At 31.1% G+C, this 14,112-nt stretch overlaps 1 non-coding gene across 1 annotated transcript; it reads left to right on the top strand.

Annotated features, from left to right (window-relative positions):
• The first annotated feature begins 13,995 nt into the window (after nucleotides 1-13,995).
• TRNAD-GUC (transfer RNA aspartic acid (anticodon GUC)) lies at nucleotides 13,996-14,067 on the top strand. The gene has a single exon. It is a non-coding gene; the product is annotated as a tRNA-Asp (tRNA).
• Nucleotides 14,068-14,112: the final 45 nt, after the last annotated feature.

Below are 14,112 nucleotides of genomic sequence, written 5' to 3'. Positions count from 1 at the left end.
ATTCTGTGAGACAGATATCTTATCTATGAAAAATTATTACTTTTTATTGTGAATATCGGTAGGATTGACGCATCTCATAAGAGACATACTCATTAAATATACACATTGTATATTTAAGTACTAGAAACCGGTCGCACATGTGTGTAATAAAATATATGAATATTACGTATTTTAATATCTTTTGTTTCTCAAATTTTTATTTAGTTAAGATACTTACAAAATTAAATATGACATGAGATTTATATTAAAAAAATATTTTTCTATAAAAATTTAAGCATACTCTATTATATTAAATAAATAATTTAATCGACCATTTTTTTAAAGAGTCAAATTGAAGAAAAAAGTTATTACATATAAGTATCAGGTATACCTCCCTCAATTAATAATATAGATACACAATGTATGATAAATAAATTGAAGCGGACCATAGATTGTTTATATATTCTAACTTACGTTATTCACATTCTTTGTTGAGGTAAATTGTACTTGAGAAAATTGGATATCTTGCTCCAATGGTAAGGATGAAATCCCGACGAGGTATTGAGTTCAAATCTCACTTGTCTGTGTGGAATGTATGTTTGTGTCGGGGTCGAATCTTAGATACCACTTACATGAGGCATGCATACATATAAAATGTTACATAAAATATCGTTCGAAAATTTTATATAAAATATAATTATGTTGGAATGTATTTTCCTCAATTATTATGTTCGAGTTTTTATTTTATTATTTATATTTATTTATATTAAAAAATGGGCTAAAATTGATAGCAGTGCCAGCTCCAGCCCTTTATTTTTTTCAATATTTTATTATTATTATTATTATTATTATTATTATTATAGTTATTTTCATTTAAAACTTCAATGTCTTCTCAATTTTTTTGTTAAAAACTTGAAACAGTTGCCAACTTTTTGTACTTTTGTTCCTCATTTTTTGCGTTAAAAAAAACCTATTTATTTTTAACAAACTCTTTTTCTTTGTTAAATTTCTCCACACATATGAGTTAGGTTGCTCAAATTGGGTCAATTATACTATCATGTCGTTTTTTTATTAATGAATGTGAATTTTTTCGTCTGTTCGTATGTTGTGGTTGGTGTTTTATTTTTAATTAATTTTGTTTTTGGTCTCCGTGATTCTATAATATTTTAATTTGATTATTTGGCCCTTGGGCTGAATTTTAATCAATTCATCATAATTATCCCTTGCATCTGTTAATATTTAAATTATAATTTGTATTTGTTTGTGAAAAATTAATTATTTACACTTCCTTTTTTTAGTGATTCTTATTATTTTTTGTATTATACATAGATTCATCTCTGACTCGTGAGATTATGCCTTGAAAGTTAATTCATTGAGCTCTTTTTTGTCAACATATGTATTTTTTTTATAATTTAATAAATTTGCTTAGTATTTTTTGATATTGGCAATAATTATGTATATTTAATGATCAGCTCATATATCGATATTGTATGATGTAACTAATAAGTTCGAGTTTATTATGATTTTTCTTGAGGTAGGACATGCACATTTTGATTTAATGATCCATTAGGTAATTAAGTTTTGATAAGAAAACTATTTGCTTAAATGTTTCTACCATCCATTTAGTTCAATTACAAAATATTAAAATTGTAACCACCATAGGTCGTAGGACCTAACATGAGCTTCAACTCATACTCATGCACCACTAATAGTCATGAGCGTAGGTTGGTCCAGCATAAGACGTAACTCGTGTCCATGCACCATCACTCGTAGAATATCTCACATTTGAAAAGTGATTTCTTTCGTCTCTTTCAACACTCGAACCCAAAACCTTCAGGCTTAAATACCTAGATTCCTAGAGTGTTGATATCAATTGAACTAATTTGGATTTTAAAAAATAGTCATTAATTGGTTAATTTATTTTGAGAATTTTTTAATTGGTTGAATTTAAGTAGGTATGCATGTACGCATAATTGATGTCATGTTGCATGCCACATTCATCCACCATTACTGTCATTTTTCTTATATTGTAGGTCCCTATGTCTGCAAGTTTGTGGTGTTAATTAGAAATTTGTAACTCAAATATAAATTTAAACTAAAGGTTACGATTATATTTTCATTATTTGGACCAAATGCTAATTTTATTTTCGTAATTATGTCCATAAAAATAATCTTACACAAAAACCTTTGTAAGATGGTCTCACAAGTCGATTTTATGAGACAAATATCATATTTAACTCACCCATGAAAAATTATTATTTTTTATGTCGAAAATATTATTTATTATTTTGAATATAGACATAGTTAACTCATCTCACAAATAAAGATATGTCAGACCTATTATTAATCTTTTCTTATTAAAAATGGCAAGTTACTTTCATGAAAAATTCATTGTAACTAATGAATGTGAGTTGTCATTTGTGACACACACTTAGACCAACCAAAAAGAAATATCCAAAAAGCACGTCGTTTTATTTTATTCAACACATGTAATTAAAGATTTATTTAAAAATAGAATTTACTTCTCAAATGAAAATTATTTTTCATTATTTCGAAATATTTGTGCTATCGATGTTATATAACTCTACAAAATTGAAGTTCTTTCATCTTTAAAAATAATATATATATATATATATATATATATATATATATATATGTGTGTGTGTGTGCGCGCGCGCGCGCACGTGTGTGCGTGGCTCTTCAAGTATGAGCCCTGAGACGACCATCTCACGAGTTAATAAAAAAGTCAACAAATTTTTAAATTGAATTACTTAGTTATCCTTTCTTAAGAATTAAATTTTTCACGATGTCTAACGGCGGATCTAGAACTTTTAACGGCAAGTTTAAGCTCAGATTGCATCGCCCGTATACATCAGCCGATTAGATTTAATAAACAGTTATTAACCCAACTATTAAATGACTCTTAGATGCATTAAACTTTTTAAATATATGCATACGAATCAAATACTCAAATTGAGGACAGACCAATCTAATGGATTAATATACCGAGCTTTTATATGTTAATCTCGACCATTCAATAAAGAAAGAATATTCAAAATAAATGGAACTCTATAGAGAGCTCGGAATAAGTTGTTGTATTATAGAGTTAAAGGTAAATCAGACTAACGTTTATGTCAAAACCTCTTGATTTGATGACATTAGCTCTCTCATTTAGGAAATGAGTGTCATGTTCGAATCGTGGTCGCGAGTTTGCACATCAAATAATACATTGCGTTTTGAAAGGAATCAATATTCATGAATGTGTGGTAAGAAAGAAAGCAAGATTTCTAGTCATTTATAATGTAAAATTTTCAAAATAATGAAAAACCAATAACTATAAGTCAAAAACTTGTGTGAGACGGTCTCACGGATCGTATTTTGTGAGACGTATTTCTTATTTGGGTCATCCATGAAAAAGTATTACTTTCTATGCTAATAGTATTACTTTTTATTGTGAATATCGGTAGAATTGACCCGTCTCACAGATAAAAATTCGTGAAACCGTCTCACAAGAAACATACTCTAACTATAATTTCGTAAGAAAAAGGACCCTTGAACCAAGCAATATATTTCGTTCCTATTATGAAAAACATATATTATTACCGCGCGATATTTATAATTTTAAAGTATTTTTACAGTTAAAAATTGAAGAATGTGACAAAAATATGAAATTCACGGGTCCGAAAGAAAAGAAGAAATTAATATTTTAGTTCGTTAGTAACGTCTCTTCATTTCGTGACCTCCGTGTATTTTCGGGACTCGACTTTACGGTCCGGATTTAGGGGCTCCGTCCACGTGTCAGATTATGACACGCTGGGAGATTAGATTAGGTTGTTGGAAGAATTTGAAACGACAGCACAGTAAATTTAACACAAACTTTACACGTGTCGATAAATTGCCTAGTTCTGCCAATCTGCCGGCGAGTGATAGAAAACGGGGCCGTTCTGTAATTATTTTCCTTTTTGATTGTCTTAGATTTGAAAAGTGTGTTGCGAAAAGTAAAAATTTATGATAAAAAGTAAAAATCTCAAACTCTCAAAATTTATCAAACAACACACTTTATAATATTTTTCTCTCTACTCAATTGTGAATTTCTTCACAAATGGTGAGGCTATTTATAGAATTTCTTTACAAATAATCCAAAAATAAAATACATCATTACCTACATCATCATACACTAATTTTCAATATTTACAACTCTTATTTTCAACATTCAAATATTCAACATTCAAATATTCAATACACACATTTTAAATATTATTTTTCAACATTTAAATATATTATTTTCAACACTCCCCATTGTGATGATGATCATGATACGAAGACTGTCTTCATTACGTGTTTTTGTACTGCCTCGTTAAAAACCTTACTAGGAAAAACCCATTGGGATAAAAACCATAGTAAGAGAAAAAGAGTGCAGTCACGTAAACTCCCCCTCATGTTGACACGAACAATTCTTCACAAATTTCGTAGATTGCGCATCCCAATATTATATATGTGATTTCTGAATATTGACGTAGGAAGTGCCTTTGTGAAGCGATCTGATGATTTTTCACTTGATTGAATGTGACGAACATCAATACATTTATTCTTCTCTAGCTCTTTGGTGAATGCGAAGAACTTAGGAGTAATATGTTTATTTCTGTCGCTTTTTATGTATCCCTCTTTCATTTGAGCAACACATGCAGCATTATCTTCATATAGTATCATAGGCTTCTCGTCGAATGATAATTCGCATGAGATTTGGATATGTTGGGTCATTGATTTTAACCACACACATTCACGGCGTGCTTCATGTAGTGCAATAATCTCGGCATGGTTTGATGAAGTTGTTACGAGTGTTTGTTTCTGTGAACGCCAAGAAATTGCAGTGCCTCCACGAGTAAATACATATCCAGTTTGAGAACAGTGTCTTGTGTGGATCAGATAAGTATCCAGCATCAGCGTAACAAATTATACTTGGATTAGCATCTTTTGAATATAAAAGTCTCAAGTCTGTCGTTCCTCGTAGATAACGGAATATATGTTTAATTCCGTTCCAGTGTTTCTTTGTTGGATATGTGCTAAATCTTGCCAACAAATTTACGGCAAAAGATATATCAGGCCTTGTACAATTTGTAAGATACATAAGAGCACCGATAGCACTTAGATATGGTACTTCTTGACCAAGAATATCTCCATCATCTTCACATGGACTGGAATGAATCTTTTTCTATGTTTAATGATCTAACAACTATTGGAGTACTTAAAGGATTTGATTTATCCATATTAAAACGTTTAAGGATCTTTTCTGTATAATTTGTCTAGTGAACAAACATTCCACATTCTTTTTGTTCAATTTGTAAACCCAGACAATACTTGGTTTTTCCAAGATCCTTCATTTCAAATTCTTCCTTCAAGTAGGACACAACTTCTTGAATTTCCTTATTCGTTCCAATGATGTTTAAATCATCAACATATACAGCAATAATTACGCATCCGGATGTTGTTTTCTTAATGAAAACACAAGGGCATATTGAATTATTTACATATCCATTTTTCATCAAGTGATCAGTTAGTCGATTATACCACATTCGACCGGATTGATTTAACCCATATAATGATCTTTGTAGTTTCACAGAATAACATTCTCTGGGTTTTGAACTTTGTGCTTCAGGCATCTTAAATCTTTCAGGGATTTTCATATATATATTACTATCAAGTGATCCATATAAGTAAGCTGTAACAACATCCATAAGACGCATTTCTAAATTTTCAGATACCGCCAAGCTAATCAAATACCGAAACGTAATTGCATCCATCACGGGAGAATACGTTTCTTCATAATCAATTCCAGGCCTTTGAGAGAAAAACCTTGTGCAACAAGTCGAGCATTATATCTTACTATTTCATTTTTCTCATTTCGCTTTCTAATAAAAACTCATTTGTATCCAACAGGTTTTACACCTTCAGGTGTAAGGACTATAGGTCCAAAAACATTACGTTTATTTAGCGAATCCAATTCAACCTGGATGGCCTCTTTCCATTTTATCCAATCCTGCCGATTTTTACATTCACCAAAAGATTTTGGTTCATGATCTTCATTATCATTTATGATGTCGATTGCCACATTATAAGAAAATATATCATCAATTTCTTCTATATCTTTTCGGTTCCATATTTTTCCAGTATTAGTATAATTGATAGAGATTTCATTATTCTCGTCAGTTTGTGGTTCTGACAGAACATTTTCATCATCATGTGTTTTTTCAGGAACACCATTCTCTATTTTGTGATCATCATGTGTTTCTTCAGGAACATCATTCTTTATTTTGTGATCATCGTATTTCTCTATGAATTTTCTTTTTCGAGGATTTTTGTCCTTGGAACCGACTGGCCTTCCACGCTTCAGGCGTTTAATGACATCATGAGTATTTTCAATTTGTTTCTTCGGAATTTCAATTCGAGCAGGGGCATTTGCAGCATGTATATATGATTTAGTTACCTTTTTTGTGTCTGCAAATTCATCTGGTATTTGATTTGCTATTCTTTGCAAGTGCACAATTTGCTGTACATCTTTTTCACATTGTTTTGTTCTTGGATCCATATGTAACAATGATGATACATACCATGTAATTTCCTTTTCGGTATGTTTTTGTTCTCCCCCTAACATTGGGAAGATTTCCTCATTAAAATGACAATCAGCAAAACGTGTTGTGAACACGTCGTCTGTCTGAGGTTCAAGATATCGAATGATTGATGGACTATCATACCCGATATAAATTTCAACCTTTCTTTGAGGTCTCATTTTCTTTCGTTGCGGTGGTGCAATAGACACATACACCATACATCCAAAAATTCTCAGATGAGAAATGTCTGGTTCTTTACCAAATGCAAGCTGCAATTGGGAGTATTTATGATATGCACTTGGTCTGATGCGAATTAATGAAGCAGCATGTAAAATTGCATGTCCCCATATAGAAATAGGGAGCTTTGTTTACATAATCATTGGTCTAACAATCATTTGCAGACGTTTAATCAATGATTCAGCCAATCCATTCTGTGTATGTACATGAGCAACAGGATGCTCAACAATGATTTCCATAGACATACAATAATCATTGAAAGTCTGGGAAGTAAATTCACCAGCATTATCAAGTCTAATTTTCTTGATTGTATAATCGGAAAATTGATTCCTCAATTTTATTATTTGAGCAAGTAATCTTGCAAATGCAACATTTCGAGTTGACAATAAACATACATGTGACCATCTGCTGGAGGCATCAATTAATACCATAAAGTATCTGAATAATCCACATGGTGGATGGATTGGTCCACAAATATCACCCTGAATACGTTCAAGAAACATTGGTGATTCAGTTTGGATTTTGACTGGTGATGGTCTTATAATAATTTTTCCAAGAGAACATGCTTTACATTGAAACTTATTATTCTGAAAGATCTTCTGGTCTTTCAGTGGATGACCATGTGTATTTTCTATAATTCTTCGCATCATTGTTGAACCAGGATGTCCTAATCGATCATGCCAATTGGTTAATATTGAAGAATTATCTACTACCATGTTTGATTCAATGGGACTTATATGTGTATAATGCAATCCAGTAGGGAGCATTGGTAGTTTTTCAATCACATATTTCTTTCCTGATTTATATGTGATAAGACACATATATTTCTCATTTCCTTCATTCATTGTTTGAGTATCATACCCATGGGAATATATATCATTAAAACTCAACAAATTTCTTTTCGATTGTGGTGAATATAAAGCATCATTGATCAAAAATTTTGTACCATTAGATAACAAAAATTGTGCTTTACCACATCCTTCAATCAAGTCTATAGGACCTGATATTGTATTCACCGTTGTTTTTGTTGGTTTTAGTTCCAAGAAATATCTTTTATCTCGGAGGATAGTGTGCGTTGTACCACTATCGGGTATGTAAACTTCAGCTTTGCTCATAACATTTTCCATATTTGAACTTCAAAAAAAATATGCAATGAAATAAGATTACTGACAATATATATGTAAATATAACACATATCATAATTGTACAATAAAACATTATTATATGAATACATGAAAAAATAAATTATTGTACATTTATATTCTACCATTATATTGTTCATTCTCAGAGAAATCATTGAGAAAATCAGTAGCATCAATATTGTTCATTTCTATCTCACCAACATATTGATCATTTCCAGAGAAATCATTCATAAAATCAGCAGCATCAAAATGAGTTGAATGACTCAAACGGTCACTGCGTTCAGTGAAGTTAGTCTCTTTTTCTTTCCCCTTTATCGATTCTTTATAGAGCTTGCAAAGGTGCTCAGGGGCTCGACAAATACGAGACCAATGTCCTGGAGTGCCGCATCTGAAACAAGAACTTTCAAATCTTTTCGAGTGATTTTCATTATCACTCATGTTCTCATGATGCCTTTTCTGTGGGTGGTTCGTGACGCCCTTTTGAGATGAGTTATAAAAATAACAATCTCTATTGTTTTCAAAATCACGGCCTCGACCACGACCACGACCAATTCCACGTCCACGTCCACGACCTCGACCAAAACCTTGTCTTTGAATTTGATTTTGGTTTCCAGGTTTAAATTCATTTTTACTTACATCATTTACTTCTGGAAATGCTGTTGATTCAGTGGGTCGGGACTGATGATTTCTCATTAGCAGCTCGTTGTTCTTTTCCGCCACAAGAAGACAGACGATGAGTTCCGAATATCTCGCAAATCCACACACTCTATATTGTTGCTGTAAAGTTATATTTGATGCGTGAAACGTGGAAAATGTATTTTCAAGCATTTCCGATTCTATAACCTCATGTCCATAAAATTTTAGCTGCGAGATTATTCGATACATCGCTGAATTATAATCACTGACTTTCTTAAAATCATGAATCTTAACATATTCCATTCATCACGGGCGGTCGGAAGTATAACTTCCCTTATATGTTCAAATTTTTCTTTCAATCCTTTCCACAGAGCCATGAGATCTTTTTCGATGAGATATTCACATTTTAAACCTTCATCGAGATGTCAACGCAAAAATATTATAGCTTTTGCTTTTTCTTGTGATGAAGATATACCATTTTCTTTAATGGTCTCGCTTAGACCCAATGACTCAAGATGCATTTCTACATCGAGAGTCCATGGCAAATAATTTTTTCCCGTAATGTCGAGCGCAACAAATTCGAGCTTTGTCAAATTTGACATGGTCGTACTAAAAAAATTACGATGCATTTTATTAGTTAATGAATATTGCAATACAAAGTAATGGATAAACAACAAGTACAATCATTTGTAAAAATAAAGAAAACACACGAGGAGGATATTCTCCGATAAATAAGACTCGTGAGTATGATAACCAAAATAATTAAAAATAATCTTGAGAAAGTCATCTTCTTTTTTCTTCGAAAAATTTGATGAAGAATAATTTTTAGAGAATAGAAGAAAGTTGGAGTGATTGAAAGAGTTTGTGAGATCATATTTATAGGGCAAAAACTAGCCGTTTTGTTACCGTTTATGACCGTTGGTGTACAAAAAAATAAATGTATGTATTTGTATAATTTTATGGTAATAATATGGTGTATATAATATTAGTCATGTTTAAATAATTATGTATATCATGTGTCATAAGTTATTTTGTTTAAAAACCTTATAGGCTTTTATACTTGTCGTATGCCTTACCGGGAGTGTGGGATGTAATCTTAACATCCTCCCAAGATTTATAACAAGTTTTTGAAAAATTTATTTTTATTATTTCTAATAATAACATCATATTATATATTAAATATATACACAATAAATAAATAACAGTAAAATAAATATTATTACTTTTGTTACCTTTTTCTTCTGTTTGGAGCTTGAAAAAGTATGGAGGACTTTTAGAGCTTCGTGCTGATAACGTGTTGTGAAAAAGTAAAAATTATGGTAAAAAGTAAAAATCTCAAACTCTCAAAATTTACCAAACAACACACTTTATAATATTTTTCTCTCTACTCAATTGTGAATTTCTTCACAAATGGTGATGTTATTTATAGAATTTCTTTACAAATAATCCAAAAATAAAATACATCATTACCTACATCATCACACACTAATTTTCAATATTTACAACTCTTATTTTCAACATTCAAATATTCAACATTCAAATATTCAATACACACATTTTAAATATTATTTTTCAACATTTAAATATATTATTTTCAACAAAGTGTACGGTTTTAGGGTTAATAATCATATGCTTTATTTTGTCGTTTTACTATTACATTTACGTGATCATATAATAAATTATTAATTATTGCTTTAAAAACAAATTTTTAGACTTATTGTTAGATAAAAAATTATAACAGTTAGTCAAATCGCAAAAAAAATATGTATTTTAGTTCTTGTGGATATGGGTCTTTTCCCTCATGCCGTAAGAAAACATGTATTTTAGTTCTTGTAACGTTATTAAAAACAAAGTGAGCAAATGCTTTAGAAGCAACTGCCTTGTCCTAAATTTGTTTTACATTGCAACAAAGTAAAAAAAATAAACTAATACAACTTAATCTGTTTAGATGATAAACATCCAAAATAACCGACCATATAAACCGAATCGCGTTTAAAAAATACCTGAATGAACAGTAATAAAATGGTTTGGTTTTGGACCAGAGATATTCAAAACCGAAAATCGAACTGTTGTAGAGTAAAACCAGACCAAACCGAATAATGCTCACCCCTAATTATACATGTGGCAGCGCAAATTGTTCATACTTGAGTTCTAATGGGTCGGACTGTTAAGCACATGAGTACGGAAAAAATACGTGTCTATCTACTAGTACTAGCTCATATACCTTATATTATGAGTTTTACCATTTCTTTACCACTGACTATGTCCTCAACAAAGACAATATTACCCGTTAAGATTTGACGTCATTCTTTTACGACTCATTTAGCCAACTAGATCAAGCAGTACAACATCAATAACTTAACACACAAAAACTTCGCAGGTGGTAACTTATCTCAGTATACTCTTAAATACGCACGCTTAACCCAACACAAATAAATGATTAATTACTCACTGACATAATATAATAACATGTAAATCGATATTGGTAGAAGGATATTTTGTTCGATAAAAATCCATTATGGGGCGTGAAAGGTTTTGATGTTCTGGTAAGAGGAGGAATTAGAACATGTACATTGGGGATATTACCAAATCTATTCCATCCAAGTGTCTTACCATAATAACAGGTGAGTTGATTCTACTATGTAAAATATACCTAAAAAATATACACTCTTAATTCATGGATAAATAACTTTTTTTATATAAGCTTGCATTTATTAATAGATCTTTTTAAAAAAATGAAAATATTTAATTATATTTATTTTTATATTGTTATTAAGTTTTATTACTCATTCGAAAATAAATCATAAGAGAATGGTGAATCGGTAATGGTTTTGCTAAAATATATTGTCACGATGCTATATTTCTCTTGGTCCAATTTAATATATAGATGATGATTTGGTTTGATAAAAATTACCGAACTACATTATCGTTTCATTAAAGAATGTAGGTGAAAAAAATCCCCCCATTTTCAATATAAATTTAAGGGGAAATTTTATAATAATAAATTATTTAAATTTATAAATTTATCTAACAAATCTCATTCAGTATATTCCTAAGTTATTTATTTCTCCATCAATTGAATTGTATTACTAAATATTTAAATTTGAATTTTATAATCATAATTTATAAGCAAAGTGCAATTCTATTTGGTCAACTTTTAGTTCAAGAATAATGACATTTTTTACTCTCAAAAGTACAATGATTGAATTTCTTTAACCTGCCCAAAATTTTAATATTTAAGATAAATTTTATATTTGACAAAACATATTTTAAAATTTTACCTCATAAATTTAAATCAACACGAAATCCAATTAAATGTTACACTAATTGATTACGGTAAAGACAAACTTGGAGAAGAGAATTTACTAATCACATTTGTCAGTGAAAATTTCAAATTTGGGTTTCATATTTGCAAAATACATATAATCAAAATAATTAATTAAATTATCTTTAATTAAAATATGTATTTTATATGTAGAAAAAAAAATGAAAATTAGCTAATTTAATCCTCAATTTGTCATGTATTTTGTTTTGATCATCAAGCTTGTCAAGTTTGTATCTTAATCATGTAACTTTGATTTTGTTAAATTTCAGTCATATTTTTCCAGAACACTGACGTGACACCTGTGGCACTGAAAAATGTTTACGTCACATTAGAAATCGATGATGTTTATGACGTCATGTCAGCAATCCGGTTAAATTGGACTAGAATCAAATTGACTATTTTCTCAAAAAAAAAAAATATTACACCTTCCATGATTCATAATTCCCCTGTTGATCAAGAAGTTCTCTCTCTCCCGATACCAACCAAACAATCGACTGCAAACATATAGACTCCAACGCCATTGAGACACAAGGCAGAATCCTTGAAGAATCATATGACAAAGAAACAGAACATACGTGTACTATGGAAACTTTTAGAGTTTCAAGCTCGGTTTAGTGGAATCTTAAGAGCACTCTGAGCAAGAAAAATGCCCTTTGGCAAGACAATTGCTGCAGCAAGACGATCTCGATTTCGACTTTCCATCCATTGATGGAGTCTGATCAACAACAGGAATCAAACAGAACAGCCCACCTTCTTTAATCAATCCAGAGCCTTTGCATCTGGAGCAAGAAATCAGCTTAAGGTCACCACATCTATTGCACATTCCCAAAGAACTGCTAGTTAGGGAGTAATTCAAAGCATAAGAATTCATTTATATCATAAACTACAAGAGTATTATTGGTTCTACCACACATGCCACGAGTTCGAGTCTTGAAGAATAAAACTCTATATTTTAATTAAGTTGATCTTAGAGTAGTCTTTATTGCCTAATATTCGACCAACTTGTACTGTGCTTTTTGGATATTGAATTTAGGATTTATAATCCCGATTTCAAGATTCATAGTCTTTGTTATCTAATACTCGATCAACTTAAATATATATGCCTAGGGTTTATTTCATTCTACCTATGTGGGCATTGCCTCCACGATAGGATGGATGGCCAAGATTTGCTCATGCCTATATAAGACCATTTTTTTTTTGAAATTGTATGTGTGGCAAGATATTATCCGTTGAAATGAAGTGAGTGTAATGCCCACATAGGTAAAATCTCATTGACCATGCTTTAGATATTAAATCTAGAATAGATATCCTCAACTTCAGCGAACTCGGGATGGTCTTTATTGTCTAACACTCCACCAGATTTCGAGCTTACGCATGTCTTTACGCTTATAAGTTAAAACAATCATCTTCTACAAGTTCAAGTTTATAGAAGATTTAATATCCAAAAATGCAAATCGATCGGACATTAGGCGACAAAAGCTACCCAACAGCAACTTAATTATATACATATGGGGTTTTGCGCTCCAAAAATATCATGTTGAACTGGTTTGCACTCCACACCAACGTAAATGTGAACATTCTTATTATTATTGTATATGTTTTGAGCGTTAAATGTAGGATATATATTCCAGATTTCAAGCTTGTACATGTGCTTAAAGTTAGAACTTTCTTCTTCAACTCGCTGGAGCTTTTGAACAAATCGACTATATAAATTCATTGATCAGTTGCAGAGTAAGAGCATGGCCATTTTATTTGTCCCTCTACTTCTGAAGATCGAATCATAAAAAGCCCTTCAATTTAATTCAAGATTCTAAAGTTGTACGCCTGATATTGAATCGATTTCAGCATAACAAGAACTTTGTTCTCCGCAGGTAAGCAGACGCTATCAAATCCAAAAGGAATTATACTTGACATAGCCTGCAATTTCCGAGCCTGTTATGTTTTCAAACATGTTTCGTGGTTTCTTTCTTCACAGGCTTGGCTTATCCCTAGAAAGATATTTTCGACTCTGAAATTTAACTAGTAGATAACGTAATAATTATTTAATTTATCATGCATTAACATCGAAGTCGTTGTAGTATAGTGGTGAGTATTCCCGCCTGTCACGCGGGTGACCCGGGTTCGATCCCCGGCAACGGCGATAAGTTTTGAAAAAAATTTGGATCTCTCAAAATTGGCCTTACAG

This window comes from Primulina tabacum, chromosome 17 (genome assembly GCF_025594145.1).
Source record: "Primulina tabacum isolate GXHZ01 chromosome 17, ASM2559414v2, whole genome shotgun sequence".
In the NCBI taxonomy this organism is placed as follows: domain Eukaryota; kingdom Viridiplantae; phylum Streptophyta; class Magnoliopsida; order Lamiales; family Gesneriaceae; genus Primulina; species Primulina tabacum.
Note: the sequence above shows the minus strand (reverse complement) of the source record. Positions and strands in the feature narration are given on the sequence as shown.